Source organism: Orcinus orca, chromosome 9, assembly GCF_937001465.1.
Source record: "Orcinus orca chromosome 9, mOrcOrc1.1, whole genome shotgun sequence".
In the NCBI taxonomy this organism is placed as follows: domain Eukaryota; kingdom Metazoa; phylum Chordata; class Mammalia; order Artiodactyla; family Delphinidae; genus Orcinus; species Orcinus orca.
The window spans coordinates 45,649,572-45,673,792 of NC_064567.1; the positions used below are offsets into that span (position 1 = coordinate 45,649,572).

At 41.7% G+C, this 24,221-nt stretch overlaps 1 long non-coding RNA gene across 1 annotated transcript in view; it reads left to right on the forward strand.

Annotated features, from left to right (window-relative positions):
• The window catches only part of LOC117201358 (uncharacterized), a 70,934-nt gene that overhangs the window by 34,514 nt on the left and 12,199 nt on the right, over window positions 1–24,221 (forward strand). Inside the window, exons 3-4 of the long non-coding RNA XR_004483374.2 lie at window positions 16,719–16,914; window positions 17,643–17,776. This is a non-coding gene — a long non-coding RNA (uncharacterized LOC117201358). The remainder of the gene's footprint in view (window positions 1–16,718; window positions 16,915–17,642; window positions 17,777–24,221) is intronic.

A 24,221-nucleotide genomic window follows, 5' to 3' on the forward strand; every position in this document is an offset into this window, starting at 1 on the left:
TAATTGCTTTACAATGGTGTAAAACTTGGTCTCCTTGGGAACTCTTTAAAAGTAATGCAAAGGGGAGAAAGGAATTCTTATAATCTGGGAGGAGGGCTTGGTGAATTGAAGGCTGTCCCTGCTACTGTAGTGCTGCCACCTGGTGGAGAAAGTGGTGTAGGACACCGTGTCCCGCAAAACCAGCCCTGAGAGACAAACATTCCCAGGGATGGAGAAGAAGTATTTGGAGAGAAATTTGCAAGAAGTGGGAAGCCTTGCACTAACAGGTAGGGACAAGAGTTGTAACTGCTACCGTGACCCCGTAACTCTCACCACATCCTGACCAGGCTTGGAAAAACAGATTATGCATATGTCCCTGTACTAATTAAATTAAAATGTTTTTTCCCTATACTTTATTGTAATGAAATTACCTTTGATGTTCACACACCTTAAATGCTTAGTAGATGACAACAAATGTTATACGAGGTCATTATCAGGAGCCATTTGATTGGCAGTTAACATCAAGAACAGGGCACAAAGTAAGTGATCAAAAAGTGCTATCCACGGGGCTTCCCTGGTGGCGCAGTGGTTGGGAATCCTCCTACCAATGCAGGGGACAACGGGTTCGAGCCCTGGTCCGGGAAGATCCCACATGCCTCGGAGCAACAAAGCCCATGCGCCACAACACTGAGCCCGCGTGCCACAACTACTGAAGCCCACGAGCCTAGAGCCTGTGCCCCTAGAGCCCGTGCTGCACAATAAGAGAAGACACTGCAATGAGAAGCCCATGCACCGCAACGAGGAGTGGCCCCCGCTCACCGCAACTAGAGAAAGCCCACATGCAGCAACGAAGACCCAACGCAGCCAAAAATAAAATAAATAATAATTTTTTTTAAAGTGCTATCCGTTGGGTTTGTTCGTCTCACTCTTTGCCTAGGATAGGAGATCTTAGTCATCCTGGTACTGATGACAGCAAAAGCCCCCCTGCCATTGGACCCATGTATACTGACTACTTGACGCAATTCTCCTTATTATTCCCTTTTCTAACACAAAAACTTAGAGAATCGTGATCATTGTTTTATATCTCTATTAATTAGATAAAAATAAGTTTAAAATAAAGAGATGTATGTCCAAAATTATAAAGTTTTTGGTATCTGGATCTCTGTCAAAGGTAGATGAAAAGTCCAGTCCAGGATGTCTGTGGGAGGAGATACATGCTATAGAACACAATCTCAAGTTCAGGGCTGGGCTTCAAGGAGTCTATATGCCCCGTGAAATATTAGGCAAGATGGAATTTGTCAGAAAATGCGTGCTTTTTTTCCCTGGGGAGAAATTTGAGAGTTTTCAACTGCTTCTGAAAATGATACCTACCCAAAGGTTCACAATCGTTGCCTGGAACCCTTCAGAGGGTCCTTCTAATTATGGGGTGCTCCAATGATCCACACCACATGCACTATTAGTATGAATTATTGTTAAACTAATTAGCATTAAAACTGATTTGAAATAACTTACTTTTAAATAAACATTTTGATTTACACGGCTTCGCCTGAGGAATCCAACAAGTGATGAAGGGTCAGCCCGGACACAGGTCAGACAGACTTTTATCCTTTCAGCCTTGAGACCTCCAGACAGAACTAAAGATCATCAGAGGTTGTGTGAGAATCATATCATCAGAGACTGTGTCAGAGGCCCTGGGTGACAATAAGGGGGTCCTACGTTCTGAGCCTGGCTCTGCTCATAAAATCTTGGTGACTTTGGGTGCTTAATTCCCCTGGTCCTCATTTTTTTTTTTTTTTTTTTTTTGCGGTACGCGGGCCTCTCACTGTTGTGGCCCCTCCCGCCGCGGAGCACAGGCTCCAGACGCACAGGCTCAGCGGCCATGGCTCACGGGCCCAGCTGCTCCGCGGCATGTGGGGTCTTCCCGGACCGGGGCACGAACCCGTGTCCCCTGCATCGGCAGGCAGACTCTCAACCACTGCGCCACCAGGGAAGCCCCTCATTTTTAAAAAATAGATCTTTATAGGAGTATAATTGCTTCACAATACTGTGTTAGTTCCTGTAGCACATAAAAGCGAATCAGCCATCTGCATATTCATGTCACCATATCCCCTCCCTCTTGAGCCTCCCTTCCATCCTCCGTATCTCACCCCTCTAGGTCATCGCAAAGCACTGAGCCTATCTCCCTGTGCTATGCGGCTGCTTCCCACTAGCTATCTATTTTACATTTGGTAGTGTATATATCTCCATGCCACTCTCTCACTTCGTCCCAGCTTACCCTTCCCCCTCCCCGTGTCCTCAAGTCCATTCTCTGCGTCTGCGTCTTTATTCCTGTCCTGCTCCTAGGATCTTCAGAACCACTTTTTTTTTTTTTTTTAAGATTCCATATATATGTGTTAGCATACGGTATTTATTTTTCTCTTTCTGACTTACTTCACTCTGTATGACAGACTCTAGGTCTACCCACCTCACTACAAATAACTCAAATTCATTTCTTTTTATGGCTGAGTAATATTCCATTGTATATATGTGCCACATCTGCTTTATCCATTCATCTGTTGATGGACACTTAGGTTACTTCCATGTCCTGGCTATTGTAAATACAGCTGCAATGAACATTTTGGTACATGTCTCTTTTTGAATTATGCTTTTCTCAGGGTATATGCCCAGTAGTGAGATTGCTGGGTCATATAGTAGTTCTATTTGTAGTGTTTTAAGGAACCTCCATACTGTTTTCCATAGTGGTTGTATCAATTTACATTCTCACCAACAGTGCAGGAGGGTTCCCTTTTCACCACACCCTTTCCAGCATTTATTGTTTCTAGATTTTTGTTGTTGTTCTTGTTTCTAGATTTTTTGATAATGGCCATTCTGACTGGTGTGAAGTGATACCTCACTGTAGTTTTGATTTGCATTTCTCTAATAATTAGTGATGTTGAGCAGCTTTTCGTGTGCCTCTTGGCCATCTGTATGTCTTCCTTGGTGAAATGTCTATTTAGGTCTTCCACCCATTTTTTAACTGGATTGTTTTTTTGATATTGAGCTCCATGAGCTGTTTGTATATTTTGGAGACTAATCCTTTGTCTGTTGTTTCATTTGCAATATTTTCTCCCATTCTGAAGGTTATCTTTTGGTCTTGTTTATGGTTTCCTTTGCTGTGCAAAAGCTTTTAAGTCCCATTTGTTTATTTTTGTTTTTATTTCCATTACTCTAGGAGGTGGGTCAAAAAAAGATCTTGCTGTGGTTTATGTCAAAGAGTGTTTTTCTTATGTTTTCCTCTAAGAGTTTTATAGTGTCTGGTATTACATTTAAGTCTTTAATCCATTTGGAGTTTATTTTTGTGCATGATGTTAGGGAGTGTTCTAATTTCATTCTTTTACATGTAGCTATCCAATTTTCCCAGCACCATTTATTGAAAAGACTGTCTTTTCTCCATTGTATGTTCTTGCCTCCTTTGTCATAAATTAGGTGCGCCTTTGTGTGTGGGTTTATCTCTGGTCATTCTATCCTGTACCATTGATCTATATTTTTGTTTTTGTGCCGGTACCATACTGTCTTGATTACTGTAGCTTTGTGGTATAGTTTGAAGTCAGGGAGCCTGATTCCTCCAACTCCGTTTTTCTTTCTCAAGATTGCTTTGGCTATTTGGGGTCTTTTGTGTTTCCAAACAAATTGTAAAATTTTTTGTTCTAATTCTGTGAAGAATGCCATTGATAGTTTGATAGAGATTGCATTGAATCTGTAGATTGTTTTGGGTAGTATAATCATTTTCACAATATTGATTCTTCCAATCCAAGAACATGGTATATTTCTCCATCTGTTTATGTCATCTTTGATTGTTTTCTGAGTACAAGTCTTTCACCTCCTTAGGCAGGTTTATTCCTAGGTATTTTATTCTTTTTATTGCAATGGTAAATGGAAGTGTTTCCTTAATTTCTCTTTCTGATTTTCGTTGTTGGTGTATAGGAATGCCAGAGATTTTTGTGCATTAATTTTGTATCCTGAAACCTTTCCAAATTCATTGATTAGTTCTAGTAGTTTTCTGGTGGCATCTTTAGGATTCTCTATGTATAGTATCATGTCATCGACAAACAGTGACAGTTTTACTTCTTCTTTTCCAATTTGTATTCCTTTTATTTCTTTTTCTTCTCTGATTGCCATGGCTAGGACTTCCAAAACTATGCTGCCTATGAGTGGCGAGAGTGGACATCCTCCACTAAGATCCTTCCTGATCTTAGTGGAAATGCTTTCAGTTTTTCACCATTGAGCATGATGCTTACTGGGGGTTTGTCATATATGGCCTTTATTATGTTGAGGTAGGTTCCCTCTATGCCCATTTTCTAGAGGGTTTTTATCATAAATGGGTGTTGAATTTTGTCAAAAGCTTTTTCTGCATCTATTGAGATGATCATCTGGTTTCTATTCCTTAATTTGTTAATATGGTGTATCACATTGATTGATTTGTGTATATTGAAGAATCTTTGCATCCCTGGGATAAATCCCACTTGATCATGGTGTATTATCCTTTCAGTGTGCTGTTGGATTCTGTGTGCTAGTATTTTGTTCAGGATTTTTGCATCTATGCTCATCAGTGATATTGGTCTATAATTTTCTTTTTTTGTGACATCTTTTCCTGGTTTTCGTATAAGGGTGATGGTGGCTTCATAGAATGAATTTGGGAGTGTTTCTCCCTCTGCAATTTTTTTGGAAGAGTTTAAGAAGGATCGGTGTTAGCTCTTCCCTAAATGTTTGATAGAATTTGCCTGTGAAGCCATCTGGTCCTGGACTTCTGTTTGTTGGAAGTTTTTTTTTTTTTTTTTGCAGTACACTGGCCTCTCACTGTTGAGGCCTCTCCTGCTGCGGAACACAGGCTCCGGCCACGCAGGCTCAGTGGCCATGGCTTACGGGCCCAGCCGCTCCGTGGCATGCGGGATCCTCCTGGACCGGGGCACAAACCCACGTCCCATGCATTGGCAGGGGGACTCCCAACCACTGAGCCACCAGGGAAGCCCTGTTGGAAGATTTTTAATTAAAATTTCAATTTCATTACTTGTGATAGGTCTGTTTATATTTTCTAATTCTTCCTGGTTCAGTCTTGGAAAATTGTACCTTTCCAAGAATTTGTCCATTTCTTTGTGGTTGTTAATTTTATTGGCATACAGTTGTTTGTCGTAGTCTCTTATAATCCTTTGTATTTCTGCGGTGTCAGTTGTGATTTCTCCTTTCTCATTTCTATTTTATTGATTTGCGTCCTCTCCCTTTTTTTCTTGATGAGTCTGGCTAAGGGTTTATCAATTTTGTTTATCTTCTCAAAGAACCAGCTTTTAGTTTTATTGATCTTTGCTATTGTTTTCTTCATTTCTATTTCATTTATTTCTGCTCTGATCTTTATGATTTCTTTCCTTCCACTGACTTTGGGTTTTCTTTGTTCTTCTTTCTCTAGTTGTTTTAAGTGTAGGGTTAGATTGTTTATTTGAGATCTTTCTTGTTTCTTGAGATAGGATTGTACTGCTATAAACTTCCCTCTTAGAACTGCTTTTGCTGCATCCCATAGGTTTTGGATTGTCGTGTTTTCGTTGTCATTTGTTTCTATGTATTTTTAAAATATCTTCTTTGATTTGTTCAGTGATCTCTTGGCTATTTAGTAGCACACTGTTTAGCCTCCACGTATTTGTGTTTTTTTATAGTTTTTTTCCTGTAATTGATTTCCAGTCTTATAGCGTTGTAGTCAGAAAAGATGCTTGATATGATTTCAATTTTCTTAAATTTTCTGAGGCTTGATTTGTGACCCAAGATGTGATCTATCCTGGAGAATGTTCCATGTGCATTTTAGAAGAAAATGTATTCTGCCACTTTTGGGTGGAATATTCTATGAATATCAATTAGATCTATGTGGTCTCTTGTGTCATTTAAAGCTTGTGTTTCCTTATTTATTTTCTGTTTGGACAATCTGTCCATTGGTGTAAGTGGGGTGTTAAAGTCCTACTATTATTGTGTTCCTGTCAGTTTCTCCTTTCATGGTTGTTAGCATTTGCTTATGTATTGAGGTGCTCCTATGTTGGGTGCATAAACATTATAATTGTTATATTTTCTTCTTGGATTGATCCCTTGATCATTATGTAGTGTCCCTCCTTATCTCTTCTAACAGTCTTTATGTTAAAGTCTATCTTTTCTGATACGAGTATTGTTACTCCAGCTTTCTTCTGATTTCCATTTGCATGGAATATGTTATTCCATCCCCTCACTTTCAGTCTGTATGTGTCCCTAGGTCTGAAGTGGGTCTCTTGTAGACAGCATATATATGGGTCTTGTTTTTGTATCCATTTAGCCAGTCTGTGGCTTTTGGTTGGGACATTTAATCCATTTACATTCAAGGTTATTATCAATATGTATGTTCCCATTACCATTTTCTTAATTGTTTTGGGTTTGTTTTTGTGGGTCTTTTTCTTCTCTTGTGTTTCCTGCTTAGAGAAGTTCCTTTAGCATTTGTTGTATAGCTGGTTTGGTGGTACTGAATTCTCTTAGCTTTTGCTTGTCTGAAAAGCTTTTGACTTCACCATTGAATCTGAATGAGATCCTTGCTGAGTAGAGGAATCTTGGTTGTAGGTTTTTCTCTTTAATCACTTTAAGTATATCCTGCCACTCCCTTCTGACCTGCAGAGTTTCTGCTGAAAAATAAGCTGATAAGCTTATGCAGATTCCTTTGTATATTATTTTTTGTTTTTCCCTTGATGCTTTTAGTATTTTTTCTTTGAATTTAATTTTTGTTAGATTGATTAATATGTGTCTTGGTGTGTTTTTCCTAGTGTTTATCCTGTATGGGACTCTCTGTGCTTCCTGGACTTGGGTGACTATTTCCTTTCCCATATTAGGGAAGTTTTCAACTGTAATCTCTTCAAATATTTTCTCAGACCCTTTCTTTTTCTCAGACCCCTATAATTCAAATGTTGGTGCATTTAGTGTTGTCCCAGAGGTCTCTGAGATTGTCTTCAATTCTTCTCATTCTCTTCTCTTTATTCTGCTCCTTGGCAGTTATTTCCACCATTTTGTCTTCCAGCTCACTTATTTGTTCTTCTGCCTCTTTTATTCTGTTATTGATTCCTTCTAGTGTATTTTTTATTTCAGTTATTGTGTTGTTCATCTCTGTTTGTTTATTCTTTAGTTCTTCTAGATCTTTGTTAAACATTTCTTGTATTTTCTCAGTCCGTGCCTCCATTCTATTTCCAAGATTCTGGATCATCTTTGCTATCATTACTCTGAATTCTTTTTCAGGTAGACTGCCTATTTCCTCTTCATTTATTTGTTCTTGTAGGTTTTTACTGTGCTCCTTCATCTGTGACATATTTTTTTGCCGTCCCCCCTTTTTTTTCTATGAGTGGGATTGTGTTCCTGTCTTACTGGTTGTTTGGCCTGAGGCTTCCAACAGTGGAGTTTGTAGGCTATTGGGTAGAGCTTGGTCTTGGAGCTGAGAGGAGGAACTCCGTGAAACCTCACTCCAATGAATACTCCCTGGGGTGTGAGATTCTCTGTTAGTCCAGTGGTTCAGACTCGGAGCTCCCACCACAGGAGCTTTGGCCCAACCCTGGGCTCATGAACCAAGATCCTGCAAACCGCCTGGGGTGGCAAAAAAAAAAAACAATAACAAAGTAAGGAATAAAATTAGACTAGGGAACCAGCAGATATGTTAAGAAGAATATAAAAATAAAAATATAGATGAATCAACAACCGGAAGGTACATCAGTACCACAATAGTAAAAAAGAGGAGGAGGAAAAAGGAAGAAAAAAAAAGGGGTGGGGGGTGGGGAGGCCTTGGCTATGGAGGGCGGGAACTAAGAAAGGGTGAGGTTTGGGTGGTGAATGGGGCCAATGCTCAGGACCCACAGGGCTGGAAAAGGCCCTGGAGGCTGCAGACGGTGGGGCTTAGGCTCAAGGAACAGAACGGGCCCAGGCGTGCCCCCAACCCCTGGTCTCAGAGGGCAGGGGACCTCACCTGGGAGCCCAGCAGGCTTCCTGGGCTCGAGTGGGCGGGGCAAATGCCCTTCTCTCTTTTCCTTCTCCTCCGGTCTGGGAGGGCCCCTCCCGCCTGCCTCTCCTGATCTCCCCAGCCTCCCTCCTATGCCCCCAAGGACCCACATGGCCTGGAGGGAGTTTTGGAGGGCAGGGAACCAGCCTAGGAGATCAGCAGGCGCCCCATGCCCAAGTGGGCAGGGCAGTCGCCCTCCGCGCCTCTCCTGCTCCTCCAGGATGGCTCCTCCCACTTGCCTCTCCTGATCTCCCCGGCCTCCCTCCTGTGCCCCCAGGACCCATGCGGCCTGGATCGGGCTTTGGAGGGCGGGGTACTGGCCTGGGAGCTCAGCAGGCTCCCCGGCCAGAGTGGGCCAGGCAATCGCCCTCCGCTTCTCTCCCACTCTTCCTGGAGAGTCCCTCCTGCCTGCCTCTCCTGATCTCCCCGGCCTCAGGGGCGACGATCCTGTCTGGCCTCCACTTCTCCTCCCCCCCTCAGTCCCGCTACGTCCTACCAGTTCACTCTGAGGTTCCTTGGGCATCAGAGACCCTGCCCAGTGGCCGGCAGGAGCCCTAGTTGTGGAGAGACGCTAACTCGGTGTCTTCCCCCACCACCATCTTGACTCTGCCTCCGTCATTTTTTTTTTACTTGAATTGCAAAAGCATAAAGATCAGAGTCCACTCTGTGTCCCATTGTCCCTGCGTGGCCCAGCCCACGTTTATTTACCAAACATTTTCTTTTGCATCTTCATATGGAGTGCCTTCCTCCTTTCTGAAGTTCTAAACCACTCCCCGCCAACATCTCCTTTTGTCTTTAACCACAGGTGGTATTTAAGGCGAGGGTTTTGGCCATCTTGGAGAGTTAGTTTTCCTGAGTCTCTCCCATGTGTATGTTGGGGAGGGGGAAATTTCCCCCTCTACCCCTCTTTGAGTTCTTGTGGCTGGACTAATAACAAAATTGATGCAAGACAGATTAACAGGAGAAAAAAACAACAAATTTTAATTCGTGCACACAGAGGTCTCGTGGAAATGGGACCTAAGAAGCGGCCGAAGCAGGCAGCTTTTATACTTTTTAGACAAAGAGACAATAAATTTGTGACGAATTGACAGGACAAAGAAACTTGGGTTTGGGGTGCCCAATTAGTGAAGAATCAAAACAGAATGTGGGCTTGGGGTAGTAAATTAAAGAAGTAAGAAGGTTTGTTTCCAGAGGCTTCTAGGCCTGTAATTCCCCCACCTCTGGGGATAAGGGTGTCCTTCTACCTCCAGATGCAGGGGTGCACCTTTCACATGGGAGATTTATTTCCTGCTTTCAGGGAGACAGAAAGGAGGGTCAGAGTGTCCCTCTTGTAATGACTGTTTATTAAGTAACTTTAATTCAAAATAATCAGTATGTCATTGCTGCATATTTTGGGGTGAGCTTCCCTGGGCCCCAACATATAGATGTTATTAAACTTCTGTTTGATTTTCTCCTGTTAATCTGTCACATGTCAGTTTAATTCTTAGACCATCCAGAAGAACCTAAAAGGATAGACGACAATTTCTTCCTCCCTGACAGTGGCAACAACATAAAAAACTCCTTGATATCTCTGTTTTATAAATTCACTAGTTTCTTTAATAGTATACTAAATATGCGAATTAAAACCGCAATGATGTATAACCATACCCTTCCCAGAATGGCTAAAATTAGGACAGCTGATAATATCAAGTATTAATGAGAGTGTGGTGCAACTAGAACTTTCAGATATTGCTGGTGGGAGTGTAAGTTGGTACAGTCGTTCTGGAAAATTGGCAGCATCTTCTATGTCTACCCTATGACCCAGCAGTTCCACTCCTGGGTATATTCCCAAGAGAAATGAGTGCTTATGTTCACCAAACGATGCATTGGAAAATGTTCATAGCAGCTTTATACATGATAGTCCCCAATCTGTTAACAACCCAAATGTCTATTAAGAGTAGGTTGGATAGGGCTTCCCTGGTGGCGCAGTGGTTGGGAGTCCGCCTGCCGATGCAGGGGACACGGGTTCGTAGCCCGGTCCGGGAGGATCCCACGTGCCGCGGAGCGGCTGGGCCCGTGAACCATGGCCGCTGGGCCTGCGCGTCCAGAGCCTGTGCTCCGCAATGGGAGGGGCCACGGCGGTGGGAGGCCCGCGTATAGCAAAAAAAAAAAAAAAGAGTAGGATGGATAAATAAATTGTGACGTATTTGTGAATGAAATTCCACACAGCAATGAAAAGTACACACTCCTGCTTCATGCACTAATATGGCTGAATCTCACAGATGTAATATTGAGCAAGAGAAGCCAGACCCGAAAGAGTACATAGGGTGTGATTTCATTGACATGGAGTTCAAGAATAAGCAAAATTAATCTCTAGTGAAAGAAGGCAAAATAGCGTTTGCCCTTGTGGGGGCAGGCTGACTGGGAGGGGTGTAAGAGAGCCTCCTGGGGCGCTGGAAATTTTGTTATCTTCTGAGTGGTGGTTACACAGGTGTACACATATGTAAAAATGTATTCATCTGCATCCAGTTTTATGCACTTTGTGTAATTTATTAATCCGCAAAAAAGTAAAAAGAAAATAATGTGTGAAATCCATCAGGCTAACGGGTAGTGATGGCTCTGTGTCCCGGAAATGTCAGTCACAGTTTGGTCTTGTGCTCCCTCCTAGATGGCACTGCCCTGCCTGTAGTCCTCTGCCCAGCGGACCTCGAGGCGCTGCTCTGGGTGGGGTTGGGGGGGGCAGCCACTGCACCAGGTCGGCCAGGACCTGAGACGGAGGCTGACCAGGTGCCCTCTGCTGGCATTGGGGCTGCAGATTTGGGGGCAGCAAGGAGAGAGCAGAGTCAGAAGCAGCAGAGATGAGAGTGTGAGAGAGGCTCGGGGAGGGGGTGCGCTGGAGTAGCTGTCTCTCAACATGCTCGGCTCTTAACAGCTTTCCTGATCCAGGTCTTTTCCAGATGTAGCCTTAGAGCATCTGTGCATGGCAAACTGACCTTCAGTGATTTTTTTTTTTTTTTTTTTTGCGGTACGCGGGCCTCTTACTGCTGTGGCCTCTCCCATTGTGGAGCACAGGCTCCAGACGCGCAGGCTCAGCGGCCATGGCTCACAGGCCCAGCCGCTCCACAGCATGTGGGATCTTCCCGGACCGGGGCACGAACCCATGTCACCTGCATCGGCAGGCGGACTCTCAACCACTGCACCACCAGGGAAGCCCCTTCAGTGATTTTTGCAACCTTGTCAAGGTGAGGGCAAGTATATCAGTCAGAATCTAGCAGGAAAAGGTGACTCACTCAGACAAGGTAATTGAGGAGAGTTTAATGAAAGGACACTTACACAGATGTGAATAGGTTCAGGGGATGGCCTCCCTCTACCTGAATCCCACCCAGGTGTCCCTTTTTCTATAAGCTCATGCCCCAGCCCTCTCCCTACTCCATTCCAGTCCAAGTGGCCCATCTTTAGTCCCTCTAGGGGTGAAGGTGTGGGCTGTGCCAGTGGTTCTTAGTCCCAGCTAGCCATAAACTCACCTGGGGAAGCTTTAAAGTACATCAGTGCCTGGGCCCCACCCCCAGAAGCTCTAATTTAATGGGTCTCGAGTAGAGCCTGGGCATTGTGCCATGTAAAAGCTCTCAGGTGACGCTAACAAGCCCAGATCAATTCTTTCAGACTCTCCGGGGCCTAGGATCTGGGCATAGGCGCTCTTTCAAATTTCCTCAGTGCAGCCAGAGCTGAGAAGCTCTGTTCTGTTTTCTTTCAAAATCTATTGTTTGGCATAAACTTGCGGATCTGTTCTCCTCAGAATTTCCTTTAAAGTGTATTTCAGAAGTAAAACAATATAATAAGTTTATAAACTGAACATTGATTATTTTCATCCTAATAACACTGCTTGAGGTACTATCATTATCTCTGGCCAGAGTCAAGAACAAAGGAATAAAGAAAATAACATGCATATTCATAACAGCATTATTCACGATAGCCAAAAGGCTGAAACGACCCTAGTGTCCATTGGCAGATGAATGGATAAACCAAATGTGGTAAATACATAAAACGGACTATTTTTCAGCCTTAAAAAGGCAGGAAATTCTGACACGTGCTACAACATGGATGAACCTCTAGGACATGATGCTGAGTGAAATAGGCCAGTCTCAAAAAGACAAATACTGTTTGACACTCCACTTATATGTGGTACTTAGGGTAGTCAAAATCACAGGGACAGAAAGTAGAAGGGTGGTTGCTAGGGGCAGGGGTGGGGGGAATGGGGAGTTGTTTAACCCTGAGTACCGGGTTTCAGTTTTTCAGGATGAAGAGAGTTCTACTCCTAGAAGAGAACATACGCAAAACGTTCTCTGACATAAATCATACCAATATTTTCTTAGGTCAGTCTCCCACTGCAATAGCAATAAAAACAAAAATAAATGGGACCTAGTCAAACTTACAACCTTTTGCACGGCAAAGGAAACCATAAAAAAATGAAAAAACAACCTACAGAATGGGAGAAAATATTTGCAAATGATGTGACAGACGAGGGCTTCATCTCCAAAATATACAAACAGTTCATGCAACTCAACAACAAAAAAACAAACAACCAAATCGAAAAATGGGCAGAAGACCTAAACAGACATTTCTCCAAAGAAGACATACAGATGGCCAGTAGGCACATGAAAAGATGCTCAACATCACTAATTATTAGAGAAATGCACATCAAAACTATAATGAGGTACCACCTCACACCAGTCAGAATGGCCATCATTAAAAAGTCTACAAATAACAAACACTAGAGAGGGTGTGGAGAAAAGGGAACCCTCCTACACTGTTGGTGGGAATGTAAATTGGTGCAGCCACTATGGAAAACAGTGTGGAGGTTCCTCAGAAAACTAAAAATAGAGTTACCATATGATCCAGCAATCCCACTGGATTGTTCCCCTATGTTCGTAGCAGTGCTATTCACAATAGCCAAAATATGGGAACACCTAAATGTCCATTGACAGATGAGTGGATAAAGAGGTGGTACATATATGCAGTGGAATACTACTCAGCCATAAAAAAGAATGAAATAATGCCATTTGCAGCAACATGGATGCAACTAGAGATTATCATACTAAGTAAGTCAGAAAGAGAAAGACAAATACCATATGATATCACTTATAGGTGGAATCTAAAATATGGCACAAATGAACCTATCTATGAAACAGAAACAGACTCATAGACATAGGGGACAGACTTATGGTTGTCAAGGGGGAGGAGTTTGGGGGAGGGAAGGACCGGGAATTTGGGATTAGCAGATATAAACTATTATATATAAGATGGATAAACAACAATAGTACAGGGAACTCTATTCAATATCCTGTGATAAACCATAATGGAAAAGAATATTAAAAAAGAATGTCTAAAAAAAACATGAAAAGAGTTCTAGACATTGTTTGCACAACGATGTGAATGTATTTAACACCACTGAACTGTACGCTTAAAATGGTTAAGATGGAAATTTTATGTGTATTTTACCACATTTAAAAAAAAATTTAAAGCAGGAATATTTAGTTCATTTAAATTGTATGTTCAGGGCTTCCCTGGTGGCGCAGTGGTTGGGAGTCCGCCTGCTGATGCAGGGGACACGGGTTCGTGCCCTGGTCCGGGAAGATCCCACATGCCGCGGAGCGGCTGGGCCCGTGAGCCATGGCCGCTGAGCCTACGCGTCCGGAGCCTGTGCTCCGCAACGGGAGAGGCCACAGCAGTGAGAGGCCCGCGTACCGAAAAAAAAAAAAAAATGTATGTTCATACCCAAGGTTGACAAGAAAAACTCCCCTTCGTCTTCCTCACACCCCAGTCCCTGGGGTTTGCTCTGGATACAGGGAGAGCAAACCTTATCAACTGCCTTTCTTCTTAATCCAGCCTGGTAGGAAGACACAGCTGAGCCTCAGAATATAAACTAGAAATGAAAAACAACTGAGAAATCTTCTAATTTTCCGCGTCTTTTAGTGAGGACGCCCAGAGTGAGGGGGCTCGGCTTGTGGGAGGGGGAAACAGCAGGACACCGTTGTGGGCAAGAGGACCCAGGGCAGGCCGGGCAGTGGAGGAGGGGCGGTGCAAGTAAAACTTCCCAGCGAGGTCATATAGAAGGAAGAGGACATTCTTTTCCAATCATGCTGCTGTAGGAAAATATTCTTCTTCCTTGATGTGGCTCCCCAGTGTACTGTCTATGAGCTTTGTTTATCATGCGAGCTGTGGGCTTCCGTCCAAGAGTCACCCTCAGGGGCAGGAAGATTATAGGCAACAGGAGGAGCTGTGACCTCACCTTGCCCTGGGTGGGGGGCCAGTGCCTACCCCATGCTCCTCTGTTGGAGCTCCTTGGTGATATGATTCTAAACTAGACTCATACTTGGGGAAAGGGATTCCTGTGGATTACCACGCTCCACTGTGCTGTTCAGGGTGGAGGAAGAGATACCAGGGCGAGATCAGCCTGTGTATGCTTCCCTACACAGCCTAGGGAATTGACAAGGTGGTTAAATCTGAGAAAAAAGTGAGGCGAAAGCTGGTTATCCCATGAGAGAACTCTTATAAGTCATTTACCATTTTCCCCACTTTGATTCTGGGAATAATATTTAGCATCTGGTTTTAAAAACCCTCTTCTACTGTGGAAAGAAATACCAACCGATTGAGATCAAGCAAAAGCTGTTTATTCAGGGCTTGCTATAGCAAGAGTCAGCCAACATCACTTAGGTTTTGGCAGACACCCAAAGGCAGGCAGAGGAGTGGGAAAGCTTTGTACTGGACAAAGAGGAACCCTGCAGGTGTGCCCTGATTGGAGGCTGTTGACATGGGAAGCTGAAGGCAGGCTAACCAGAAGCATGGCATCCTATGTGATTGGTCAGGGGAGCATATGTGCTTTCTCCAGTTGATCCCAAGTTGGAAGCTGCAACAAATATTAGGGAGGCTATCAGATATTAATAAAGTCCTGGCCATTTGGGACCGATTGTTACAGGAGTTATTGTTTCACTTCCTGGACTAGTTGTTAGAGATAGAAGTCTGACTTGCAGATAGTAGGTTGGCTTCCTGGGCTGGTTGCTCCAGACTGTGGGTCAGAGTTCTGTTTTATATATGGTCTGGCCATTGTCCATTTGTATATTCAGTCTCTCACTACCAGACTGTAAAGAAAAATATGTTGCCTGCTATTCCAGTTCTACAAGGATAAAGCCATTAGCCACTGGAGTTGCCCAGTGACAGTGCACCTGAGGGGAATTCACTGTGAACTTCCCTCCAACTGCTTTTGCTGCATCCCATAGATTTTGTATGGTTGTGTTTTCATTGTCATTTGTCTCAAGGTATTTTTTAATTATCTTTTTGATTTCCTCATTGACCCATTTTTTTTTAGTAGCATGTTGTTTAGTCTCCATGTAATAGTTTTTTTCTCATTTCTTTTTCTGTGGTTGATTTCTCGTTTCATGTTGTTGTGGTCAGAGAAGATGCTTGAAATCATTTCCATACTCTTAAATTTGTTGAGGTTTGTTTTGCGGTCAATCCTAGAGAATGTTTCATGTGCACTTGAAAAGAATGTGTATTCTGGTTTTTTTGGATGTAATGTTCTGAAAATATCAATTAAGTCTAACTGTTCTATTGTATCATTTAGGATCTGTTGCCTTGTTGATTTTCTGTATAGAGGATCTGTCCATTGATGTGAGTGGGGTGTTAAAGTCTCCTACTATTATTGTATTCCTGAGAGGAATTCAGGATGGAGAAAAACAGGAAGCATTCTGCATTCTGTGCTGGCCCCTAGATAGTTAAGATGCATCTCTAAGGACAAATTTCAAATGACCCTAGATTATTGCATATTCCCATATATAGAAAAGCACTAACATCATTAACTTGAGATGTCTGTTCTTTGTGATTTGCAGTAATCTTTTGATGTTCAACTACATGTTTTTTTCCAGCCCAAAGAAATTCATATACGTCCTGGTTCCTCCCTTACTTCTTCAGAGCAGTTCCTCAGAGCTACCTGCGAGGCTGTCTCTGAGGCTATAGTCCTCCGTAAGGTCCCCAAATAAAACTTGACTCACAACTTTTATGCTGTGCGTCCTTATTTCAGTCAACAAAAGCTTGAGGTGTTTCAGCCCAAAAGTCTAGTGGTGGTGGAGCTGTAGGAGTGAAGCTTTCTTTGCTCCTTCCTCCACTCAGGCCAGTGTAGTCATAGAAATATCAGATCAAGGTGGGGACAGTGGTCCAGAAGTTCCAGGCTTTGCCACTAACCAAAGCTGAAAGTTTTGGGGACAATAAGGGAGCCTCTGCTGCAGTGTGGACAGACTCAGGAGTCTCCGTGAGAACAACTCTTCCCCAACAAGTGGAAGGTCACCTTGACAGCCAAAGGACGCACTCCCGTTATATTGTCTGTATAAGTGGAGGGAGTTCCCAGAGAGGGAAACCCTTTTATAAAATCCCTAATACCCCTGACTTTTAATTTCAGCAATAGCGTATGACACTGAAAGTTATTGAAATTGTCAACATTGGCTTGTGTCCAATTTGTAAACAGCTCCTCGGCTGCCCCTTCCCTACCATCACCTGGCCCCCATCGCTAACTGTAGAAATCTTTAGAATTTTCTCTAGGATTCATTCTCCCTTACCTGACCCCCGTAATATTTGCTTCATAATTCTCTTATGGCTTCTAGCTTGCTGTATAGTTTATGCTATTCATATTTACTTCTTTTAACCTTCGCCAGACTATAAACTCTTTTTTTTTTTTTTTCACCTGCAGTGTTAGTACAGACACTGAAAAACGCTCACTGATCAATGTCCCTGTGATGGATGACACATTCATTGACCAAATACGAATTGAGAAGCTTCTCGGAGCCAAATCAGAAGATAGGCACTAGAGGGTACAGAGACAACACAGTCACTGCCCCTGGCCTCAGGGTGAGAGCAAAGCAGCCACATAATTGCCATACGATGTGGTAAGTGCTAAGTAATGGCGTGGAAGTAAGTACGAAGTGCTTTGGGAACACAAGTAAGGAAGTGACTTGCTTTGATGAGCAAATCAGGGGAGGCTTCACGGAAGAGGTAACATTTGAAGGCTGAGTGGAGGTTTTCCTTGCAGAGAAGGAGAGAGCATCCAGGTAGAGGGAACTGTGATAGAAAGAGGAGCTCAGGTGATGGCATCCAGGGAAGGGCAGAGATGGGGCTGGAGTTCTGGTGGAGATGTAGCTGCCCGAGTTCATAGGGGCTAGATTGTGAAGAGCCTTGAATGCCATTTTTATAAGTCATTTGGATTTAATTCTACTGGCAATATAGAGTCCATCCAGGCTGCTAAACAGAGGGATGGCAAACATCTGTGTTTTGTTATGATAATTTTGGCACCCATGTGGCAGATGGATGGGGGCATCCAGTTAAGAGGCTGCCGATGATAGGGACCTGAACTAGAGCAAGAAATAACTGAAATTCCCTTCTGCTCCTCTGGGGCAAACTGTTCTCCTTGGTAGTTTTCAGGCAATCAACTTGCCCAAAGGCAAAATCCAAGGCTCAGTGTTTCACCTACTGCGTGATTTTTGCTTTCTCCCACTCTGTGTGTTTTCTTTTCACTTTCTTGATGATGCCCTTTGAAGCACAAAAGTTCTTAATTTTTTTTTTTTTTTGCGGTACGTGGACCTCTCACTGTTGTGGCCTCTTCCGTTGCGGAGCACAGGCTCCGGACGCGCAGGCTCAGCGGCCATGGCTCACGGGCCCAGCCACTCCGCGGCATGTGGGATCTTCCCGGACCGGGGCACGAACCCGTGTCCCCTGCATCGGCAGGCGGACTCTCAACCACTGCGCCACCAGGTAAGCCCAAAAGTTCTTAATTTTGATAAAGTTCAGTTTATCTACTTTTTTTCTTTTTCACTTGTGCTTTCAATGTCACATTTTAGTAGGCTTTGTCTAACCCAAGGTAATGAAGACACTCCCCTATATTTCTAAGAATTTTATAGTGTTAACCCTCATGTTTAGGTCTATGACCATTTTGAGGTAATTTTTGTATATGATATGAGAAGAGTCCAACTACACTCTTTTGTATGTTGATACATAGTTGTCCCAGCACCATTTGTTGAAAAGCCTGTTCTTTCCCCCCTGAATTACCTTTGTTGAAAATCAATTGACTATAAACACAAGGGTTTGCTTCTAGACTCTCAATTCATTGATCTGTATGTTTTTCTTTACGCCAGGACCACATTGTCTTGCTGCTTTGTAATAAGTTCTGAAATCAGAAAGTGTGAACCTCCCAATTGTGTTCTTTTCAAATTTATTCGGCTACTCGCACCAGCATCTCAGAAGTCCCATCAGACAGCTTCTTTTGGTTGTTGTTGGTAATTACCGGAGATTAGCCACAGGAATTTGTTATTTGTGAACACCATAGGTTATATCTAACTCAGACACATCTGCTATCAGATGGGAGGGAAACGTTGGCAAAGAAAAAAGAAAAAATTGAAACTTTTTTTATGACTTGAAAAATAAAGAACTCTAATTGTATAGCAGTTGTATAAATGTATCTAAATATGTGTCTTGGGAATGCAGATGGAATAAGAATGATTGCTTCTGGCTTGTCCTTAGCTTCATGACATCCTAAGAAATTGAAAGGGTTCTAAGTACAAGACTATTCCTCCATTCTCTAGTAAAAGAAATAGGGAAGTTCTACAGAAGAACATACAAATACAAATGAGCAATGTCAAGATTTGAGGGAAAGCTTTGTGACCCAACAGCAAGGTGTCAATAAATCTGAAAGCTGAACCCCTAGCTCAACTTACAGATGGACTGAACAAGTATGGAAAAATAGCATATCATAAAGTAGAAGTTCAGCTCTATATCCCTCTATAATTACCTAGCTTTCCTGAGAGTTTGATAAGATTTTCTCATTGTATGGGTATGTAATGGTTAATTTTCTGTTGTCTTGGAGGGTGCTTTGGAATGAGATTAATATTTAAATCTGGACTGCCCATCATAATGTGGGTAGGCCTCATCCAATCAGTTGAAGACCTGAATAGACCAAAAGACTGGCCTCCCTGAGCAAGAGGGAGTTTGCCAGCAGACTGTCTGCCGACTTCGTCTGTACCATCAGCTCTCCTGGGTTTCCAGCCCGCTGCCCCACACTGCAGATTGGTACTTGCAGCTTCCATAATTGTGTGAGCCAGTTCCATATAATAAATCTCCGTATAGGTCCACATCCTATTGGCTCTGTTTCTCTGGAGAACTCTGACAAATCTAGGGCATAAATAATTTCTAAACAAATAGATTGGTGTGTCTTTGCCTATCTCCAAGAAACCTTATAAATTATAAAGCCCTTTAAAAGTAAATGAGCTTCTATTTTGATTGACTTAGGAAGCTAATCCTCTTTCATATAAATAGAATTCAAGAAAAGAAAGATTTAATTCCATACACTTTGAATCTACCGGTTTGACAATTTTGATTTGAAAACAATAATAAGTTTTCTCTGTTTTTAACAGGGTAAAAAATCATGTTAGCTAATATTCTAACTTTTGTAAGACCTGGATTTGTTTATTCATAGAAAACCATATTAATCTGGACTCCCTAAATCTTTTACTAGTCTTGTTTAAGCTTACATTAGTAATTATTTAATAACATAAAAGCGTAAGAAATTTGTATGTCCAACTACACTGAGTTATAATTATATCTTTTAAAAGTATTTGCTCTTAAGAATTTCAAAAAATGTTAAAAACTAGTTACTCTATTTCCACTGTCTATATAAATTTCATAATATCATCTGTCTGACAATCTTTTTGATATCAGCAGTGACTGTATTATTTTATATCATCAACATGCAGAATGAATGAATGTGGCATGTGAGCTGGTGGTACACAAGCAGGCATCCTTGTAGAGCTGTGGTCTGCTGCTAGGTACCTGAGAATGGCAGACAGTGCTCCTTTGCTTCCTTTCCAGTTTTCTCTGTGCCTGAGAGGGAACAGAAGTTAGTTTCTTTGGTTAAAAGTTGTAATTAAATGAGTATTCAAATAGTAGTTGCAAAGACATACAAATATGTAAGGTAATTGTTTTGTTGGGTTTTCAAGGAAATTGCTGTAGTTTTATTAAGATGGTAAGTTTAATGTGATATATATGTCTTATAAAACTATAAATTTATCATTTAATTATATGTGCATGTGTGTATTATGTATGTATATATATATATATGGCATGTGAATTAGTAAAAGAGTTTGTTAATGACAGTTCAGAAAAAGAATGATCTTTGGATACCTTTTTTTGGTTTTTGTCATACTTTTGAATCATTTTTAAACAAAAATTCTTTACTTCTAACTTAGGATTCCTAGTAATTATTGTTACTTTAAAAATTTTATTTTAAATTGTCCATCTTACAAAGATTGTAACAATTTTCTTATCTTTAGACGCCCATTACTTATGCTCTGATCTTTATGTATGTTCACATCTCACCTGTGATAACTCTTTTATTTTGCATTTCCCATATTCAAGCCCTCAATTCAAACTAGCAAATTTGTTAAGAACTTCTTGCAATCTACACCCTCCTCAGAAGGGCACTGGGCAGCACTGTTTGTCTCCTAGAGATCATTAGCATGTTGGGTTTTTCCATATTGCTTTTAGCTCAGTCACTACAAAAGCAAACTAAAACAGATGTTCCCTTGGGAGCCAAATGTTAAATAGGCCTTTTTCTTTCCTACTCGGACATTAGAGCAACGCCTGACTTTGGGCAGCCTGACTATACTGAATCCTTCATAATTGTTCGTACAGAAAAGGCAAGTTGTGCTTTAAAAGTGCTTATGCAAAAGCTAAAATCTCATCGCAAGCCTGTGGTAGGTTTAGCTACCTTGTTTATTGCTGTGGTGTTGTGGCAGAAACAATTAAGCTAGTTGGTGCCTCAGCGGGAATTATTCTACTCCCCTTCTCACTCACTGCCTTCATAAGATTTGCTGTTCAAACCTAATTGTTTCAAAACAATAGTCACATTTCACCTATGGCATTTTTTCGTTGTCTAATTCCCACATAATTGTCAAGAACCACTCTAACCTAAGTAATCCTAGGTTTTTTTTCCCTAGTAATCCTAGGAAATAGTAATCCTATTTCCTTAGTTTCCAACCTAAGGAAACCAATCTAGCTCCCCCTCCTAATAAAAATGAACCCCACGACTGCTGAATAGCTCTTCAAACTCAGCATTCTCTGTCCCCTGGCCAATGCTGATACATTATTTTTTCATAGTTCTTATCTTTAAAATAAAGTACATTCTGTGCTGCATAAGCTGTAACTTCTGAACTCTCTGCCTCTTAACAAGAGCACGCCACCTTGTTAAAGATTTAAGGATTCAAAACCACTTGCTGAAGATGCTCAACATCGCTAATTATTAGAGAAATGCAAATCAAAACTATAAGGTACCACCTCACACCGGTATATATCAGAATGATGATCATCAAAAAGTCCACAAGTAATAAAGGTTGGAGAGGGTGTGGAGAAAAGGGAACCCTCCTACACTGTCAGTGGGAATGTAAATTGGTACAGCCACTATGGAGAACAGTATGGAGGTTCCTCAAAAAACTAAAAATAGAACTACCATATGATCCAGCAATCCCACCCCTGTGCATATATCCAGACAAAACTGTAATTCGAAAAGATACACGAACCCCAGTGTTCATAGCAGTACTAGTTACAATAGCCAAGAGATGGAAACAACCTAAATGTCCATTGACAGATGAATGCATAAAGAAGATTTGAGATATATATATATTATATATATATATATATATAATGGAATACTACTCAGCCATTAAAAAAGATAATGCCATTTGCAGCAACATGGATGCAACTAGAGATCATCATACTAAGTGAAGTAAGTCAGAAAGAGAAATGTACTGAGGATGCCAAGACGTCAGCCTTGGAAAGGTCATATCTAGTATATTTAACCACAAATAATGCTCTTAAACTCTAGGGTATATACTCATGGGTTTATGATTCCCAGTGTGAAGTCACTAAGGATTCTACAACCTGGACATCCAGTCCCACTGGAGATGTATAAACCTAGGGCTCAGTAAAAAGCTTTGGAAGCACAGAGCTCTGAAAGTGGGTAGCTACTCAAGTTCCTATACAAGACTTTTAGATTAAGATCTGTGATTAGGATATAACAGTTTAACATTTGGCTCCTTTTATTACTTCTTTCCTTTGTATGAGTCAAGGTATTAGACTGTAAAATAAATGCCGTGGTTGTTTTTGCCTTTCTCTCAGCTGTCTTCTTTCCCATAAACTCTTTGAACGCCCTTATTTACCTGTCTCCAACAGTTGTAATGGCTGCCAATTTTTCCAACAAGTGGTTTTACCATCTGTCTTCAGACTCCTTTAATAAGACCTGCTAACATACATCCATATGTCTTCACTGAACCTAGGCCCCCAACCGTTAGCTGCTGTTCCTAAAATGTACAAAGGCCTCAAAGGAATCCAAGGAATATGAGGGATAAAGAGACATGAGACTAATTCTCCTGATTAGGTGTAGGCCGACTAGGAAACTGGATACAAATGGTTCCAAATTTTTAAATTATATTTGTAATTATTCTATTTCTTGAGCACTTCCAATATGTGTTCAAATATTACTATAAACTGTTATCTCAAACCAACATCTAGTGGATGATACCACATCAAGAAGACACAAAATTCTTCGTGGTCAACCACGGACGTTGATCTGAATTTGACCACAAAAAGGGAGTAAGTATTTATAATAAGTCCTAGCTCGACTATGGTGTAGATACCAAAGGAAGGACATCAGCAGGAAATATGCAAGGTGAACATACCACCTTCCTACTCCACAGCTGGAGTCACAAGATTTCTTGGAAAAATGACGAGTAACTAAAATTACCTTCCCTGGAAATAATGCAGTCTGCTTGGGTGCAAATTGCCCTCTTGATAGTTTTAGCCAATCAGCACACCCAAGGACAAAACAAAACAAAACGTTTTGTCATTTCTCCCCTGACTGAGAGTGTTCCCTCCATAAACCCTGTTTTGTCTATTGGATGGCAATCTGTATACAAGTAATCTCCCTTATAGATGAGTAAATGTCAGCTGTGCTTTAAATTAATGTCTCTGAGATGTTCTTTAACAAGGGTGATGTCAACATCCAAGATAGGGAATAAAAGCAGGGAAGTTAGTCTGGAAAGGGGTTAACGTTTGGAACATGCCGAGTTTGTGGTACTTGTAAAGGACATACAGGTGATGAGCAATTAATTAAAGGAAAGATGGAGGCTGAAGCAGAAATTAGAGGTGATTAACACAGATGTGGTACGGAAGATTTTGTAATAGATTACCCAGTAGTGCATAATGTTAAAATGGTGAGTCACCACTGTCTGAGAGGAAGAAATTTTCTTCTGTCCTTCTAGGTTCTTCTGGTTGGTCTAAGAATTAAATTGACATGAGACAGATTAACAGGAGAAAATCAAACAAAGGTTTAATAACATGTATACATGGGAGAGCCCAGGAAAACTGAACAACTCTCATAAATGACTGAAACCCTCACCTTAAATACCTCTTTTAGCTAAAGACAAAAGAGGATATTGGGGGTTGTTGTTTCGGACCTCAAAGGAGAAGAAGGCAATTTACGTGAAGACGGAAAAGCAAGTGTTTGGTAAACAAATGTTTGCTGGGCCACAGAGAGACAATGGGACACAGAGAGAGAAATTCTAACAAACAGACTTTGCTAGCTTCCTCCCTGTCTATACACCTAGTTCACACTATAGTTATCTATGGTGATAGTTCCTTTCCTGGAACAGGTCCTCTGTCTACATTCTTTAGGCAGTTAGGGGGCCGGCCAGAGGTTCTTCATGAGTCTTTTGGGCCTTGATTGTTTTCATCTCGAAATAATCCACATGCCAAAGAGATACTTTGGGGTGGCAAATTTTGCTCTCCTACACCAACAAATTAACTACGCCAGCATCTGAGGGATGTCTGAAGGAGAGGAGCAGGCAAAGAAGACGGACTGAGCCATGCAATGAAATTAAAGAGGAGCAAAGAAATTTATTTGATCACATACAAAGTGCCATTGCTTTTAAGACATCTCTATTTCAGAAATGTTGAAAATTGAGCATCTTAGCATTGACGAAATACAGCAGAATGTATTTCTGAATGTGGACTGAAGAGGAGGCATTGGATTTGGAAATTAGGGAGTCATTGGTTAATCCATTTCACTAAGTTGGTAAGTGCAGAACTGGATGGCTGTGAGTTGGAGCAAATGGGAGTGTGGAAGTAGGAACTATTTGCTGACCACTACTTA